At 35.5% G+C, this 17,242-nt stretch overlaps 1 protein-coding gene and 1 long non-coding RNA gene across 4 annotated transcripts in view; one reads left to right on the forward strand and one right to left on the reverse strand.

Moving 5' to 3' along the window:
- The window catches only part of LOC101083672 (ADP-ribosylation factor-like protein 5A), a 761,586-nt gene that overhangs the window by 28,434 nt on the left and 715,910 nt on the right, over positions 1 to 17,242 (forward strand). The window lies entirely within an intron of this gene.
- The window catches only part of LOC123384516, a 71,718-nt gene that overhangs the window by 4,580 nt on the left and 49,896 nt on the right, over positions 1 to 17,242 (reverse strand). For both annotated transcript variants that reach the window (XR_006595698.1, XR_006595699.1), the window contains exon 4: positions 10,809 to 10,981. This is a non-coding gene — a long non-coding RNA (uncharacterized LOC123384516). The remainder of the gene's footprint in view (positions 1 to 10,808; positions 10,982 to 17,242) is intronic.

Below are 17,242 nucleotides of genomic sequence, written 5' to 3' on the forward strand. Positions count from 1 at the left end.
TTCGTGCTCTGGCTCTCTCTGTCCCCAAAATAAATAAACGTTGAAAAAAAAAAAAAAAAGAAACAGTGACTGAAACACCATATGCTTTCTTTCCTTTATTTGTAAAATGGAGATGATAATATCTCAGATACATAGAATTGTTGGGAACATTAGGTTTATATATGTAAAATATTTCTCACAGCACCTGCAGTATACTAAGAAATCAGTAAGTGATAGCTGTAATAATTTATTTTTTTAACATTTACTTATTATTGAGAGACAGAGACAGAGACAGAGCATGAACAGGGGAGGGGTTGAGAGATGGGGAGACACAGAATCCAAAGCAGGCTCCAGGCTCTGAGCTGTCAGCACAGAGCCCGACACGGGGCTCAAACTCACAAACCATGAAATCATGACCTGAGCCGAAGTCGGACGCTCAACCCACAGAGCCACCCAGGCACCCTGATGGCTGTAATCATTTAATATCATTTATTCAAATGTATGTCCCTACTACATGTAGCTAAAGAAGAAAAGACACCCTATTACTTCGTGTTTTAATTGTATTTAATAGGATTTTTCTTCAAGAGTGTAAGTTTCTGAAGTATAGAAATGGTTTTTTAAGCTACTTTGCCTTCTGAAATAACCAAATGTGCTCCACAGAATAAATAAATAATATTTATTTACTGAATGAATAAATGATACGAATGAATAACTCATTTAGGTTGCTGTTGGTTCTGTGCTCTGTACATAATGTTGTTGTTCAGAACAGAACTAATTGGTGGACGGATTTCCATTATAGCCTTGTCAGAACTACAGCATTAGCACTTTTCCCAGCTATGCTATAAATAGGCAAATAACTTCTTTAATTAAGGCTTTTGGGGAAAAAAAAAATCTTTCTTTTCCCCAAACGATCTCCTGACAAAATGTGATTTTAATATGTATATATGTGTACATATATGTGTGTTTATTATGTATAATATGTACACATATGTATATATAATATGTATTATATATATGTATGTGTATGTATATATGTGTGTGTGTGTGTGTGTGTATGTATATATATATATATATATATATATATATATATATATATATATGACGCAGTGAGTTATATTTCAGCAAGGCAAGGAAGGAAGATTCACCCTATGGTTTAAGTACCTAAAAGCTGACCTTTTTCTTGAAACTGGACTTGGTATATAGTAAGAAAAGGAGTAACAGGACATTTAAAGGAGAGTGAGATTTACCTTTTATCAGAGGCAGGGTTGACAGAGAAAGAAGAAGCTTTTTTTTAAACTTTATTATTTTGAGAGACAGAATGCGTGAGTAGAGAGGGGCAGAAAAAGAGGAAGAAAGAGAGAGAATCCCAAGTAGTCTGTGCTGTCAGCACAAAGCCAGACATGGGGGCTGATCCCACAAACCATGAGATCATGACCTGAGCCAAAATCAAGAAGTGGAGGCTTAACCAACTGAGCCAACCAGGTGCCCCAAAACTTCTTTTTTGTACCAGAATAAATCTTTCCTGCATCCCTAGAACATTTGTATGTGAGCTTAAGCAATGCATGAACATTTATATTATGAATGAAGATATTGGGGAGGAGATTCCTGGCTTAAAGAGTGTTCAAATGTTTCTATATTACTGTTGTTCAATAGAGATTTCTGTGATAGTGGAACTATTACTGATTAGCACTGTCAAATATGGCAGCCCTAACCACATGAGGCTACTTAGCACTTACAATTTTGTTTGTGCAGGTAAGAAATTTATATTTAAATTAAATTTTCATTAATTCAAGTTTAAATAACTGTGTATGGCTACTGACTACTTACTGGACAGCACAGATCTATATTATCTTGTGTGTGTGTGTGTGTGTGTGTGTGTGTGTGTGTGTTGTTCTATACAAATAGTGATAATCACTTCTTTCACAGGTTTCCCCAGGTTTGGCACCCTTTGACTTTTTCAAGAAAATTTAGAAAGTTCCGGCATCCAATCATTTATCTTGAGTATTCTTTCTGCTCATTAGAGTAATTTCAGTGTTCAGTTTCACTAGTCAACCTGTCAGTAAGCAGTGTGCACACACTTTCCACATCTGAAATGCTATAATTAACTCAAGAGAGTTTTATCATAAATAAATGCGAGGGATTTTGTTTCAAGGCATGCAAATTCATTTGGGGGTAAAAATGCACACATACAAGAACTTTTATAAAGAAATATCAATGCTTGCCAATTTAGTACAAACTTAAATCCAAGCTAACTTACCAGAGACAAGATCCTTCCAGTAAGGAAAAAAAAAAGTCCTTATTGTTACAAATTTTTTGATAACAATTCCATGCTAGACACTGGTTTGAAAAAAGATCTTGTGCATATTTGGAAATTCCATTTCAAAACTGTAAGAAAATACAGTTTTAATATCTATTCTGGGTTATTTAATGCTGCTAAGAGATCATGCAATGAAAACGATTATCTGCCTTCAAAGGCCTAATTGCTAGATAAGAAAAAATTAATACACTTTGAGAAAAACCATGGGCTTTTATACTAGTTATATAGTCCATATTATATGTTCTTTTTTCTTCTTGTTTCTGTCTCTAGATAGAAAAACAAATGATAAAATGTTCTTGACGTTAGAGAGCTGGAGATGCTGAAAGTTTCAATTTTTCCTTGGTTTTAACAATGTGATTAGAGGAGATTCTCTTTAAGGATATGAAGAGCAAGGTTTGTAACCTCCAGTGAAATCAAATTGTCACCTAAATTTAAGTGAGAAGTTCCAGGAATGGAGACAGTTGGAAGCAGTAGACCAGTTGGAATTATAGTCTGACATACTCAATGATCTGGGTCATTTACTTAAGGAAGAATAAACTATTTAGCATATAAAAAGAGGCACAGGCCTTGACATTCTATAGAATCAGGCAAGACTACCTAATATTAATGTCACTGGTATGTATTATTGCAATGTTTCTATCTATCTATCTATTTATCTATTTATTTATATTTTTAAAATTTTTGTTTATTTTATTATTTTTCAAGTTTATTTATTTTTGAGAGACAGAGTATGTGAGCAGGGGAGGAGCAGAGAGAGAGGGAGACCCATAATCTGAAGGTGCTCCAGGCTCTGAGCTGTCAGCACAGAGCCCGATGTGGGGCTCAGACACATGAGCTGTGAGATCATGACCTGAGCTGAAGTCAGATGCTTAACCAACTGAACCACCCAGGTACCCCTCCTTATTTTTTTTAAGTTTATTTATTTATTTTGAGAGAGAGACATAGCATATAAGCAGGGGAAGACAGAGAAAGAGGAAGAGAGGGAGAATCCTAAGCAGGCTGTAAAGTGTAAGCACAGAGTCCAAAGTAGGTCTCAGACTCAAGAATCGTTGAGATCATGACCTGAGCCATAATCAAGAGTCAGATACTTAACTGACTGAATCACCCAGGTGTCCTGTGTTATTTATTTTAAAAGCACTTTATAGATTTTAAAATTCCTTTCTGGTTTAAGTCTTGATTGATGATGTCTATACATAACAGGAAGCATGGGGTACACATTCACTTTTATTTTGGTGGAAAGTAAATGAGAAACATTTAGGACAAGATCCTTAAAGAAGAATATAACACATTTTACTCCTCTCTCTCTCTCTCTCTCTTTCTGTTTCTCTGTATATATACAGCAGAGACAGATATATAGATATAGATATATAGATATATATATATATATATATATATATATATATATATATACACACACACACAGCAGAGAGACATATATATACATATACATACACATACAGAGAGAGAGAGAGAGAGAGAGAGAGAGAGAGAGAGGAAGAGAAAGAATCCCAAACAGCCTCCACGCTGTCAGTGCAGAGCCTGACAGGGGGCTCAAACCCATGAACCTTGAGGTCATGACCTGAGCTAAAATCAAGAGTTGGATACTTAACCAGCTGAGCCACCCAGGCACCCCTACTCAACTATATTTTTTTAAACATCAACTTTTTTATTAGATCAGTTTAATAATATTTAAATGGAAAACCATCTGAACAAGATTTTAGGATGTGAATATGTTATGTTAAAATTGTGCACTGTGGTTTCATGGTGATAGTCTCATCTGTATAGAAAACCACATAAACTTAGTAATATTAAGATTCTCCACTTCTTTTGTTTTATAATTTTATATTCTCATAGTATATAAAGAATAGCTGAATAATAAAAAAATGCTATTATTGGATGCAGACATTGTTGACAGCCCCCCTTCAGTAATATGTTTCATCTGGTGTTCAAAACGCCAATGAGTCTGTTTTATCCAGTTCATCCATTGTAAGTCAGAGAATGCATGGGATGAGTCTATACCTGTGAATCTTAGGAAATCTTATGAATATTAGAAATTGGTTTGGATTTATAACCTTGCTGTGAGCCTTCATTTCATATCACTGTGGTAGCTGACTCTTCTATTTGGTGACCAGGAAGTATGTGGTAATTTCTATCCAGCTGCTAAAGCTATTACACATTTCAGAGAAGGTTTCTGTAAAGCATACTCTGCATGGCAATTGACAGTCTTTTAGCAGCCCAGCATAGTGGACAATTCACACTAATAGTCACAGACTGATCTTCCCAGAGGAGTCATTCGACAGGGACATCTGAAATCATCCTATTTTTAATCTATTTTGAAAATCAAAGATCCCACCATTTCTGAATTTCTTAAGGTCATTGGTCTACTTTATGTTTCCTGTGATAGATAGCTTAATCTAGCTTGGAGGTGAAAGATGCAGTTAAGAAAGCAAAGTGAAGAAAAGAATTTTGAAATGCAGCACTTGCAGCTTTAAAGGCTAATAATGACCATAAAGGATGCAGTGATAACAAAATGTTTCTCTCATCCTTGCGGGGACTATTGGTTGCTAACAGAGGATGCACAGTAATGTGGCTCTCTGGTTTTATGTTCATAGTAGTTGTGTATTTTTTCCTTATTCCTAGTAAGTGTCTTCAGAAAACCTAGTAAGGGAAACTGTGTGTGTGTGTGTGTGTGTGTGTGTGTGCGCGCGCGCGCGTGCATGTGTGTGTGTGTGTGTGTGTTTAAACCATTTAATGTTTTTATTTGATAGTTTTTTTTCATTTTTCATTTAAAAAATTTTAAGCAATCTCTACACCCAGCATGGGGATCCAACTTACAATCCTGAGATCAAGAGTTGTGTGCTCTGCTGAGTCAGCTGGGCACCCTAATACTGTGTTCTTCTTGTCAACCTCACATGAGTTTATTCTCCATATTTTAAATTAAAAAATTCCCTATGTTTTGAGTTAAAAAAGAGGGAGATTTTCAAAGCTAGAAGAAAATTTACACCTTTGGTTTCCCACGCATCCCTGTGGTGTTTGAAATTTCTCTTCAGTATTTCAATCTAGACTTCCTAAAACCACTGTGTCTCATATCTCTTGACAGTGTACTCACCACCTTCCAGGTTTGCTGAGTGTATCCCATCTTAGAATATTTCAAGGTTTTGGAAAGTTCTTTTTATGTTGAACTGAAACATTTTTCATTTTAACTTGTATACATTAGTCTTGGTACTGTTTTCTGAGACCAGTAAATGAAGTCTGAATCTCTTTTCCCTATAACTTTCGCCTTTCCAAACCCTTTAAATATTTGATGTTTGCAAGCATGCACCCTGGTGAATCTCCTCCCCAGCCCCAATAAAAGTTTCAACAATTTATAGAAGTCATGGTTTTTAGTTCTCTCACCATGCTCTTGTTCATGTATGTCAGGGCATTCATTGTATTCTACTCAAGGAAAATAAAGTATGAACAGAGCTGTTGAGAGTGGAGGGGATGAAAGATCATTCTGTTTCTACTGCTTTTATAAACATTTATGTGTTCTTCCTTTCTCCCATAGGGGTTAGAGTGGAAATTTATTGAATCCTTCCAGTTTTTCCCTTCCATTCATTTACTGGCTTCTTCCCAAAGAAGGGTTAATACTGTCAAAGAGAAATTGTACTGGACCATTACATAGGGATAAAGGGCATTGCAATATTGGAGAGAGATTGAACTAACCTACATTGAAATAAAAGGCAGGAAAAATTTTATGCACTGGACTGAGCTAGTGGGAAAGTATTCTAGGACATTAAGGAGTAAAGTGATCAGTGTGATTATGACGTCTGTGTTTGCTAAATGAAGCTTATCAAAGTTAGACTCCTACCTATCCTCTTACAGAGACTGAAAGATAGGGGTTCTATTATTCTTGATAATTACATTTCAAAGGGGTGATTCTCAGATTCTTGAGGAAGACATTCCTGGAAATGCCTGGAAAACAGGCAGGACTCTGGGAGAAAATCTGCATCTCAAAGAGGCAGAGAAAACATGTTAAATGTTTTAAGAAAAAGAAGGCCTAATAGTCACAAAGAAACCTATCTAAAGTTTAGTAAAGCTGGCTTTCATTGGACATATTTTTTAATTGATTTCAAATTAAAATGTTAAAATTATTTAAAATTAAAAAAATTAAGATTATAAAAATTAATTTTTTTAATTAATCTAAATTTAAATATAAAATTATACACACAATCACGTGTGTGTGTGTGTGTGTGTGTGTGTGTGTGTGTGTGTGGAGGGAGAGGGAGAGAGGGGCAGAGAGAGAGACAGAGAATCTTTTTTTAAAATTTTTTTTAACATTTTTGTTTATTTTTGAGAGACAGAGATAGAGCATGAGTGGGGGAGGAACAGAGAGAAAGGGAAACACAGAATCTGAAGTAGACTGCACGCTCTGAGCTGTCAGCACAAAGCCCAACACGGGGCTTGAGCTCCCTGGCCACGGCATCATGACCTGAGCTGAAGTCGGACACTTAACGGACTGAGCCACCCAGGTGCCCCAAATCTTTTTTAAAAACTATTTATTTAGTTAGAAAGAGAGAGAGAGCGAGAGCGCATATGCAGAGAGAGAAGGTGAGAGAAATCCCAAGCAGGCTCTGCAGTGTCAGCATAGAGCCCAGTGAGGGGGCTCGATCTCACAAGCCATGAGATCATGACGTGAGCTGCAATCAAGTGTTGGACATTTAACTGATTGAGCCATCCAGGAGCCCTGAAAGAGGGAGAATCTTAAGCAGATTCCATGCTCAGCACTGAGCCTGATGCCAGGGTTGATCCCATGCCTCTGGGATCATGACCTGAGCTAAAATCGAGAGTCAGAGTCTCAACCAACTGAGCCACCCAGGTGCCCCTCATTAGACATCTTTAAGAAGGAAAGGCATACTGTGTTAGGAATGCACTAACTGGCTTTCTCTCTGTTTCATTTTCTCTGAACTAAGGACACTTCTAGAAGTCAAACCTTTTGTACTATAGGAAGCTGGATGAAATATGTAGCAGTAAATAAATACTATAAAAGTAATGTAAAAGAATAAATTTTTCTGCAATCTGTCTTACTCAAGATCCTTTACTTTGACAATTACTGGATCTCATTTAATAAAAGCAACACCTTGGTATCCTTCTTTCCCTATAGTTTTACCCTATGGATGCTACTTTTTTCCTTGGTTAGAACCCAGAGAGGTTGAGAAGTAATGATTGTGACGCTAACATATCAAATGAAGCAGAGTGAGCAGAAACTCCAGGAGTTAAATACATGAAGAGAAACTGATGCAATAGATGAGAAACTTGAAATTGGCAATGTCTTGGAAGAAACTACCATCAAGAGAAAAGATGCCCCTCATGAACATGGAGCACTGAACAGTATGAGTTGTAATGAAAAAATACCTATATAATCTGGCATAGGAAAGACTGTAGATTGACTAAAACTGAAAGAAAAAATGTGAGAAATGAAGAGAAAATGCATGCTCCAAACGTGAAACAGAGGCCCAAATTGATACATGGCAAACCAGTTTCATGCTGAAGAAAATTGATGCATTTAGGGCATCAAATCCATTGTTGTCATACAAACTACAGGACAAAGAATTTGGAATCCAAATGAGAATCAGGGAACTGAATAAGCATTTGATTTTGGTAAAATTTATTTGGCATCCGGTAGAAGACCACTTCCCACTCCTCTCTTCATGATGAAAATCAACTTGAAGCAGAAGCAAGGAGTGGTGGTATCATTTGAAGTATGAAAACCAGCACTGACCATAAAACTCTATAGAGGAGGCTAACCTTTTTTTCTTCATACTTTATCTCTATGAATATAGCCTGAAAATAGGGCTATTACACTTTGTTTGCCATGCCCAACTTTATGGTTTAACTATAAAATAGTTAAGTCCTAAGTATTTATTTCTCAATATGAAAATCTATGCCCCACCTCAACATAGCGTAATATTAGAGCTGGAAAGACCCTTGGAGTTAATCTGTTAAAAGCAACTTATTTCAGAGATGAAGAAAATGTCCAGATAATTTAGTTCAGTCTGTGGACTAGCTGTGTAAAAGTCCCCATAGAAACAGTGTTTCACTGCTTATTGTCTAGGGTTAATAGACTTTAAGAATGCAAAGTCGAGGTCAGTAGTGAATATGAAAATGTAAAGGAAACAAGAGGACATGCCTGTGGGATCTTTGAAGAATGTGTTTCCTTCACTTTATACTGATTAAATCACTAGGGTGGGTGGTGACCTTTTATTACAGTGCCTGCTATTTATATGAGGGAGTTTAAAATCAGCATAAAGACTGAGCTTTGATAGAAAATTTTCTGATCAAAACAAAATGTAAAAAGTGAAAAAGTAAAGTGGCAGATTAATATTAGCGATGCACATCACAAGTCACTTTAAAATACATTTAACTTATTCAAGCAGCAGAACGCAATTTTCAATTGGAAACTACTTGATATAAGTAACTGAGATACTGCTGTGCCCATATATAGGACTTTGAACAGATCTGTATATCTTTTATGACTCTTTTTCTGATTCTTTGCATATACATTATGTATTTGAATTAATATTTGAATAATGGATGCTTGTCTGAAGTAACTTACCTGTCAAAGCCATGACACTGGAATGGAAATTATTTATTAGGGGAACTCAGCCTTGGATTGATTTTATATGATAAAATTGAATAGAAATTTTATCAAATTTTAAGTCCAGAAATTCAAGAGCAAGTTACAGGCCTTTCTTTTTTTTTTTTTTTTTCTTTTTTTTTGGTGAAAACTGGAAGGAGAAACATCTATTATACTACACCCCCTGAAATTGTCTTTATTAGACAATAAAGTTAATTGTTTATTGGACAATATTTATTAGACAATATTTATTTGTTATTTACTAGAAAATATTTATTAGACAATTATCTATTAGACAATAAAGTTAATATCTATATGAATATTTTGTAAAAACTAAATTGTTATACAAACATTGATCACTCATTACTTGCAGTATGCAGTACTCAGAACTAGGTATGAAATATGGATATGTAATCTCTGCCCTTAAGAAACTCAAATTGAATGTTGGAGACATTAAGTAAAATTATAATTATAATATGATTTGTGATATTTTGGAGCTTCAAAGAGGGGCAGTTGAATGAAATTTTAAGGCTCTAGAAATTTTGCTAGAAGGGATGATTACATTTAGTGACAACATTTGTGAAGACATTAGCTAGGTGAAAAACAAAAACAAAAACAAAAAACAACATTCTGTGAAGAAGGGTAATAAAAGAGAAGAGCAAGCCAGAGTTGAAAACGAAAGGGGGATTTCTATGTCAGCTTAAGAGTTTGCATTTGATTCTGAGTGATGCAGGCACTGAAATATTTTAAATGAGATGTGACATAACTGGAATTACAAATTTTGAAAGTTGGTTCTTGCTATATTATGAGCAACAGTGAATTGCAGACAGCAAAAAATTGTAGCAAGGAGACTTGTGGGAAATGACATTCTCAATGCAAAAAAAAAAAAAAAAAAAGCTCATGGTTGCAGTAATTTCTTGGTAATTTATTCTACACTCCTTGATGAATAAATGAGTAAATCAGTACTCAACTGAGTACCTCGAGTATTGGAACGGGTGCTAGTGTCACAAAGAGAGAGCATGTCTGACCCAAATCATTTCTATGACTTGTTGAAGAGAGTAGGAAGAAACTGTCTTGTCAGTATAAGCATGAGAATGAATACAGGAGCCTGTTGGGTTCAGGAAATCCTTGATAAGAGTCAAATAAAATACAGATTTAGCAGGGGTGCCTGGGTGGCTCAGTTGGTTGGGCATTTGACTTTGGCTCAGGTCATGATGTCACAGTTTGTGGGTTCAAGCCCTGCTTGGGCTCTGTGCTGACAGCTCAGAGCCTGGAGCCTGCTTTGGATTCTGTGTCTCCCTCTTGTTCTGCCCCTCCCCTGCTTACATTCTGTCTCTCTCTGTCTCTCAAAAATAAATAAATGTTAATTTTTTTAAAATACAGATTTAGCAGATTCATTTTTATTACTGGTTTTTAGTTCTCTTCAAGCAGCGCCTTTGTGTGGGTGGGTCAAGTTCATTTAAAGTGATGAGGAAGACTCTACCATGATCACCTAGTAGTTGGTCAGTCTTTTTCTCCACTGAATTAAGCTCGAAAGCCATTTGAAAACGAAGAGAGAAATTTACCAATGTGTTAATGTTGAGAATCAATTATTTCTATAACACTGTGCAAACTACTGGAAAATGTGGTGTGTGTGCATGTGTGTGGTATATATTATAATGTGAGGGAGAGATTTTAAGAAATAGATGATACTGGGGTGCCTGGGTGGCTCAGTTGGTTGAACGTCTGACTCTTGACTTTTAGCTCATGTCATGATCTCACGGTTCATGAGTTCCAGCCCCATGTGGGACCCTGCACTAACATTGTGGAGCCTGCTTGGGATTCTATTTCCCTTTCTTGCTCTTTCTCTCAAAATAAATAAATTTAAAAAAGGAAGTAGATAATACTTAAAATTACCTTTGTAGAGAGCGAGTTTATTCATTTGTGGCTTTCAAAAATAGAAGGAGTTGCCTTTCATTCTTGAATATATGACAGTTAGGCTTCCAGATTTGAATGGCTGATAGATGAGCTTATTTTCAGTTTTCTTCATAAAATGTACCTCACATATGTGATTTCTATGTCCAGTTTACCTTTCAGATAATTAAAAAGAAATTGTCATTCGTGTTAGAAAATATATTCCCTGCTATTATTTATCCTTCTTGAAAACAAATGATAATACTACCAAGTGGCACTTTATTAACTCTGATCTTACTAAATTCTCTTAGCCACTAGGCAAGTTAGAATTTCTTAGTACTCCATTTTATAGATTAAGCAATTGAGACTTAAAGAAGTTATGTAACTTTCTTAAAGCTGCACAGCTAATAAGTAACAGAGCGGGGAACTGGATCTGGAGAGTCTGATTTCAGATCTTCTCTTATAAACTGTGGGAATCAAAGCTGAGATATTTTCCAAATTATTGCTTTTAGCAAACATGGATACATTGGCTGTTTTGTGCCAGGCACTGTACTAATCACCAAGAATTGTAGTTCCTCATGGTCTAGTAGAATTATCAGACAAGTGAGGAGATTGTAATAAATAATGTTTATGATAAATAATGTTCCCTGAGGACACAAAGTCCAAAACACATTCCCCAATGTTTATCACAGAATTTAGTAAAGAATTGTGAGAAAGAAGAAATATGGATTGTTTAAGGCAGAGGAAGCAAAACAGAAATGTGAGAAATAGTATATATGTATATATGTGTGTGTGTGTGTATATATATATGTCTCTCTCTCTCTCTCTCTCTATATATATATATATACATATATATATATATATATATATAGAGAGAGAGAGAGAGAGAGAGAGGAATGAAAATAAATCACTTAGACTAAAACAGAAATTACAATTAAGGAAGCGGTGAGGTTCCTAGAATGTAAGATGTACCAAAACCTAAACTGTCTTTACATGCAAATTATTTTGGGCTTTGCTGTGAGTACAGTGGATGTTTTAATATTTTTATATTTTCAACCACAATTTGAACAAATTGTGTGTGTATGTGTGTGTGTATTAGGACATGTCTTTCTATGCTGTCGGTGTAACTTATGTAATGAAAGAATGTTGGCTTTGATTCTTGTGGAAATTACTGAGATTTTTGGTAACTAAAGGCCATGACAGTATGAGAAGTAGAGGTCAGTTTTGTATACCAATAGGAACTCATGACTAATTGGAGTAGAAATTAATAGGCAGGGGTTGTTTTGGGGATGAGAATGTCATTTTGTTAATTTGTTTCCATTTATTAAAATATTCAAATGGGTGCATATATTTTAGGATATTTTAAAATAATAGTTGGAACCTGTCATCAAAGATATTCATCTAATTAAACATATCTCCACTCCATGATTTTGTCAACCATTTGAAAGTTGACGGTAGGTAAGGTTAATGGCTTGCTTCCCCAACCTAAACATCCCTGTGGTTTCTCCTGAGGAAGCTTTTTGTTCATACAAATGACTGTGATTTTTGTAATATTTAGATAAATCTTTGCAGAAAGTACCTCTAAAGCGATGATGAGAAACTAAGGTTCATAAATATTCACCAATTCTGAACCAATCATCCTTTTTCAGAAACATGCAAAATCATCCAGTGATGTCTGTTTTGCCACCTCTGTTTCATCAATATTTTGCCATCTCCACAATGGCCAGGAGAGGAATGCAATTATTTTGCCAGCATAGCTTGCTTTCTGATTTCTAAAAACTCATGGTTTACTAAAGGAACCTTCTTTATTTTGTTAGGCATAATACAGCACAGGAGGAGCTCCTTTTTCCCTGCTGGAGTTGCAGGTTCCACCAAGTTGGAGTGAATTTATTTCAGAGATTTGACACTTCTCCAATGTTAATATATTTCCAGTCTAATTTTGTTACACATTAGCACGTGCTTGGAATGTCAACCACTCCCTTATTGCAAATCACAGATTTAGGTTACATTGGCATTACCTAGTGTTTGCTAAAGAGTGAGTGCCTTATGCCTTGCCAATTTTATTTATTTGGGCTTTATTTTATTTAAACATTAGAGAAAGTGAGTGCTTAAAGGTAACATTGTGTACGATTCAGAATAAAATCTCAGTAAGTGGTGTTTTTTTAGACTGTATATATATATATATATATATATATATATACACACACATATATATACACACATATATATACATATATATATACACATATATATGTATATATGTGTGTATACATATATGTATATATATGTGTGTATACATATATGTATATATATATATGTATGTGTATATTTATATAATACAGTATATAAAAATATAGCACAGTATAAAAACTGACAGCACCAGTCATTTATACATTTCACATGGTTCTACTAATTTTCTCTGCATTTATATGTGGTATGCTTATATTTAATATGCAATAGATGATGTATTGGAATTTCAAAAATAGGAGGTCATCTAAGAAATAACTTAAATGGTTTTCAAATACTTGCAGTACCAAGCTTTGTGGAATGACAGTCTCTAACTTTAAAATACTTCAACTAGATCAAATGCTACTTGAACCTTTCTTTGTATACTAGAACAGCAACACTGTCTGTAAAAGCCATCTTGGTCTAAGAGCTCATAGAGAAAGGAGAACATAAGAGTTCTATGATGTTGTTTAGGATTTAATATTGGGCACTTACTGGAACTGAAACCTTTCTGGTAGAATAAATTGTGTGTGTGTTTGTGAATGTGTGTGTATGTAAACTTGAATGTAAAACTCTGTCCAAATTTTCCAAAGGCAAAATTATTTCAAAAAATTATATTTGCTTTCATGTAACTATGAGAAAAATACCTTCAGAAGCAACTTATTTATACATTACTAAAGTATGTAGCTGTATTGTAAGAATCACACTTAAATGCATACAAATCTTCTTGTTTAGGGTTTTAAAAAAGCAGATGTCAAAGTTACATTCTTACAGATTCAATTTTCAAGTGTGAATAACATCAGATTTTGTTGTAGCTTTTTGCAACTTGTTTTGGAATGTGTTTTTTGGTTAATCATTAATATTTATTTTGATTAAATAGAATAGGAAAAATTCTTGATGATATTCTGAATTTGTTCTAGTCCAAGAAATTGAATACTTGAGACTCATCAAGGTGAAATAATCCATATATCCCAACCAGTGTACCAGAAAATTGGTTAAATGACCTCCTTTGAAGGTAACTGTCTCTTTACATTTATACCTGAAACCATTTTTAATGCTGGAGAGTAGAGTAGAAGTTTTAAAAACATAGATAGAAGCAAGCCATCTTAGATGAATAGCTAAGGAACCAGTGTTTGCTTAAGTAGAATAATGAAAATAATTAACAAAAGCAAAATTCTGTTAAATCAGAGATATATTTGAAATATATGTGTGTGTGTTAAAACTAAAAATGAGAGGGTCACAAAGTGGTAAAGACATATAATTTAAATAGTGTTTTCATCTGAAAGGAGACAGACATGTGATAGGGAAAAGCACATTATTAGAGAAGTGTTGTTTGTAATGAGCTGGTTTTGGGTTGAGTGGTTCACTAAAGTCCATTATGTTATTAAGTAAATACCTGTATAAAATAAAAACGGAAAGCTTTTGATTCTTAGCTCAGAAAACTTTGATGAAAAGACCATTGTTCTCACCCATATAAAAAAGGAAAAGGCTGGATGCACTGCAAATTAATGAGTTTTTGGAACAGAGCAGAGAACTGAATTCTCATGGCATCCAATTAACCCCAGATCTGGGACAGCCAGGCATGTGAGAGGAGAGAAGTGATAGGAGTACTTCCATACATTGAGCAGGTGCGGCTGGATGTCAAGTAAGCCAGTAAGAATTCAGCTGAAATGCCACATATTATTATTAAAGGCCAGGTGTGGTTTATAGGAAAGTGTAAATCCATTGGAGATTACAGATTTGGGGAATGTTCACACCTCTTACTATGTATATTTTTCTCTGTGAATCTGATCAGGCATTCACAGGGAAAATTGGAGAGAATTCTCAGAAACCACAGCAGGGGAATAGCTTAAACTGCTGAAATTTGGCTTGATGAATTTTATATTTCTTCTCTATTGAACAAGTCTTGGTGTCCAGGTAAAAGAGTAATGAATATTGTTCTCTCAGAGGACTAGGTAACCCCTGGATGCTGAGGGAAGAGAAAAAGAGAGAGAAAAATTCTTGTCCCTGGGTAGGGACTTGGATAAGTGCCAAACCCCCCATTACAAATGGAGAAGGGGCAGGGGTAATTGCAAGGGCCCCAACTCATGAGGTCCTTGGGCACAGTGCCTGCACAAGATGAGGCTAAGTCAGAACATCAGAGAATAGTTCTCTGCACTGATCTTTACTTCCAGAATAATATGAATTGGATAGAATAACTGTGGAATACAATGAAGAGAGCTTCAAGAGACCTATTCCTTTTCAGGTGCAATAAAAAAGTAAACAAACAAAAGCAAAACAAAACAAAGAGGTGAACAGACTTTAAGTAAACAGCCTCTGGCATGCAAATTTATACCATAAAAAGGAGGTATCAGTGGAAGGATTTGTAACCTGCAATACACTTAAGTTGTCCCTAGTAACAACAGGCAAACCCAGTTTCCAGTTAAATTAACAGAGGACCCAAAACTGAAATCATAGCAGAGATAAAGAACTACTAATTACCGTGCATAAAGATGATTTACCTTAGCCTCTACTGTTCTACATAAAATACCTATCTTTCTTTCAACAAAAGTTACGAGACATGAGAAAAGTCCAGGAAAAACAAAACTCCAAAAAGGTAAAGTAACCATTGGAACTCACTCCTGTGACACATATGTTGAAAATATTTGACAGAAAATTTAAAATAACTATATTAAATATGTTAAGGGCCTAAACCAAAAAGGTAGACAATGTGCAAAATAAACTGGGTGCAAATAAAAAGTAACACAGGTGAAAACTGTCTTTGCTGGGCTCATCAGTAGACCTCACATAGCCAATGAAATAATAAGTGACTCTGAAGACAGGTCAGCAAAAATTATCCAAATATAAATATAAGATAAAAATGAAAAATAAAAAGGTGGAAGAATAGAGGTTCTAGACTTTTGGGAGAAGAGCTGTGGAACAATATCAGGTAGACTAACATATAAGGAACTGGAATCTCCAGGAGAAAAAAGACCAGAAGAAATATTTGAGGTAATAATAGCTGAGATTTTTCCAAAAATAGTAATAACAGACAAAAAAAGAAAAAAACAAAACAAAACAAAAACAAACACTTAAACATGTCATCTTCGATGTGATAAAAATGAAACCAAAGAGGCAGATAAAGAAAACAATCCTATTATATAAAGAGGTACAATGGTGAGAATTAGACTCCTTCTGAAACCATGCAATCTGTAGGACAATAATGACTGCTTTAGAGTGACAAAAGAAAAAAAAATCCCTGTCAACTGTGAATGCTATACCCAGTGAAAATATCTAGTAAAAAAAAGACAAAAATTTTAAAATTTCAGATAAAAACTGAGAATTTCCTTCCAGTAGTATAATCTTAGGAAATATTGAAGAAAGTTCTTTTTTTTTAAATTTTTTTTTCTCCGTTTTTATTTATTTTTGGGACAGAGAGAGACAGAGCATGAACAGGGGAGGGGCAGAGAGAGAGGGAGACACAGAATCGGAAACAGGCTCCAGGCTCTGAACCATCAGCCCAGAGCCCGACGCGGGGCTCGAACTCACGGACCGCGAGATCGCGAGATCGTGACCTGGCTGAAGTCGGACGCTTAACTGACTGCGCCACCCAGGCGCCCCGAAGAAAGTTCTTTAAACAGAGGGAAATTCTGCAAGACAGAAATAAGTGAAACTCTAAAAATGGAATGAATGTAAATAAAATTGATGTTTCCTAGTTTTCATTGCTCTGAAATATAACTGGGACTTGTTAAGTCCAGACATGATGAGGAAGACCGGTTTCTCCCTACTCCTGTAAAGCACAACTGTAAATCCTCCAACACAAGAGGCAACTGATGAAGGCCTGTAGAAGCTGGTAAGAAGAAACACTTGTTGGAGGAGTCAGACCTGGAGCAACAACACAGCAATAGGGTGTTTTAATACCCCCATCCAACCAAAGCAGGAAACCCAGACCTAGCAATTCCCATCTCCAGTTTAGTAGCTGAAGGCAGCACGGATAGGCACATCTCTCCCCTAGGTCAAATATGTATCTTTCTGATGATAGTTGAGACTGATAGTCACCTGCTGTTGACTATAGGAGGGATCGATCAGTAGATCTTGGCAACAGTAAATGATGAGAGGAAGTGTTCTCCTTCTCCCAACCCCCCACCCCAGGCCTGAGATTCCCCCAAGAGAGATACTGATGTGACAGAGCAGAAGATATAACAACTTAGCCACAACAGGCTGCCAGGACT

Source organism: Felis catus, chromosome A3, assembly GCF_018350175.1.
Source record: "Felis catus isolate Fca126 chromosome A3, F.catus_Fca126_mat1.0, whole genome shotgun sequence".
Classification (NCBI taxonomy): domain Eukaryota; kingdom Metazoa; phylum Chordata; class Mammalia; order Carnivora; family Felidae; genus Felis; species Felis catus.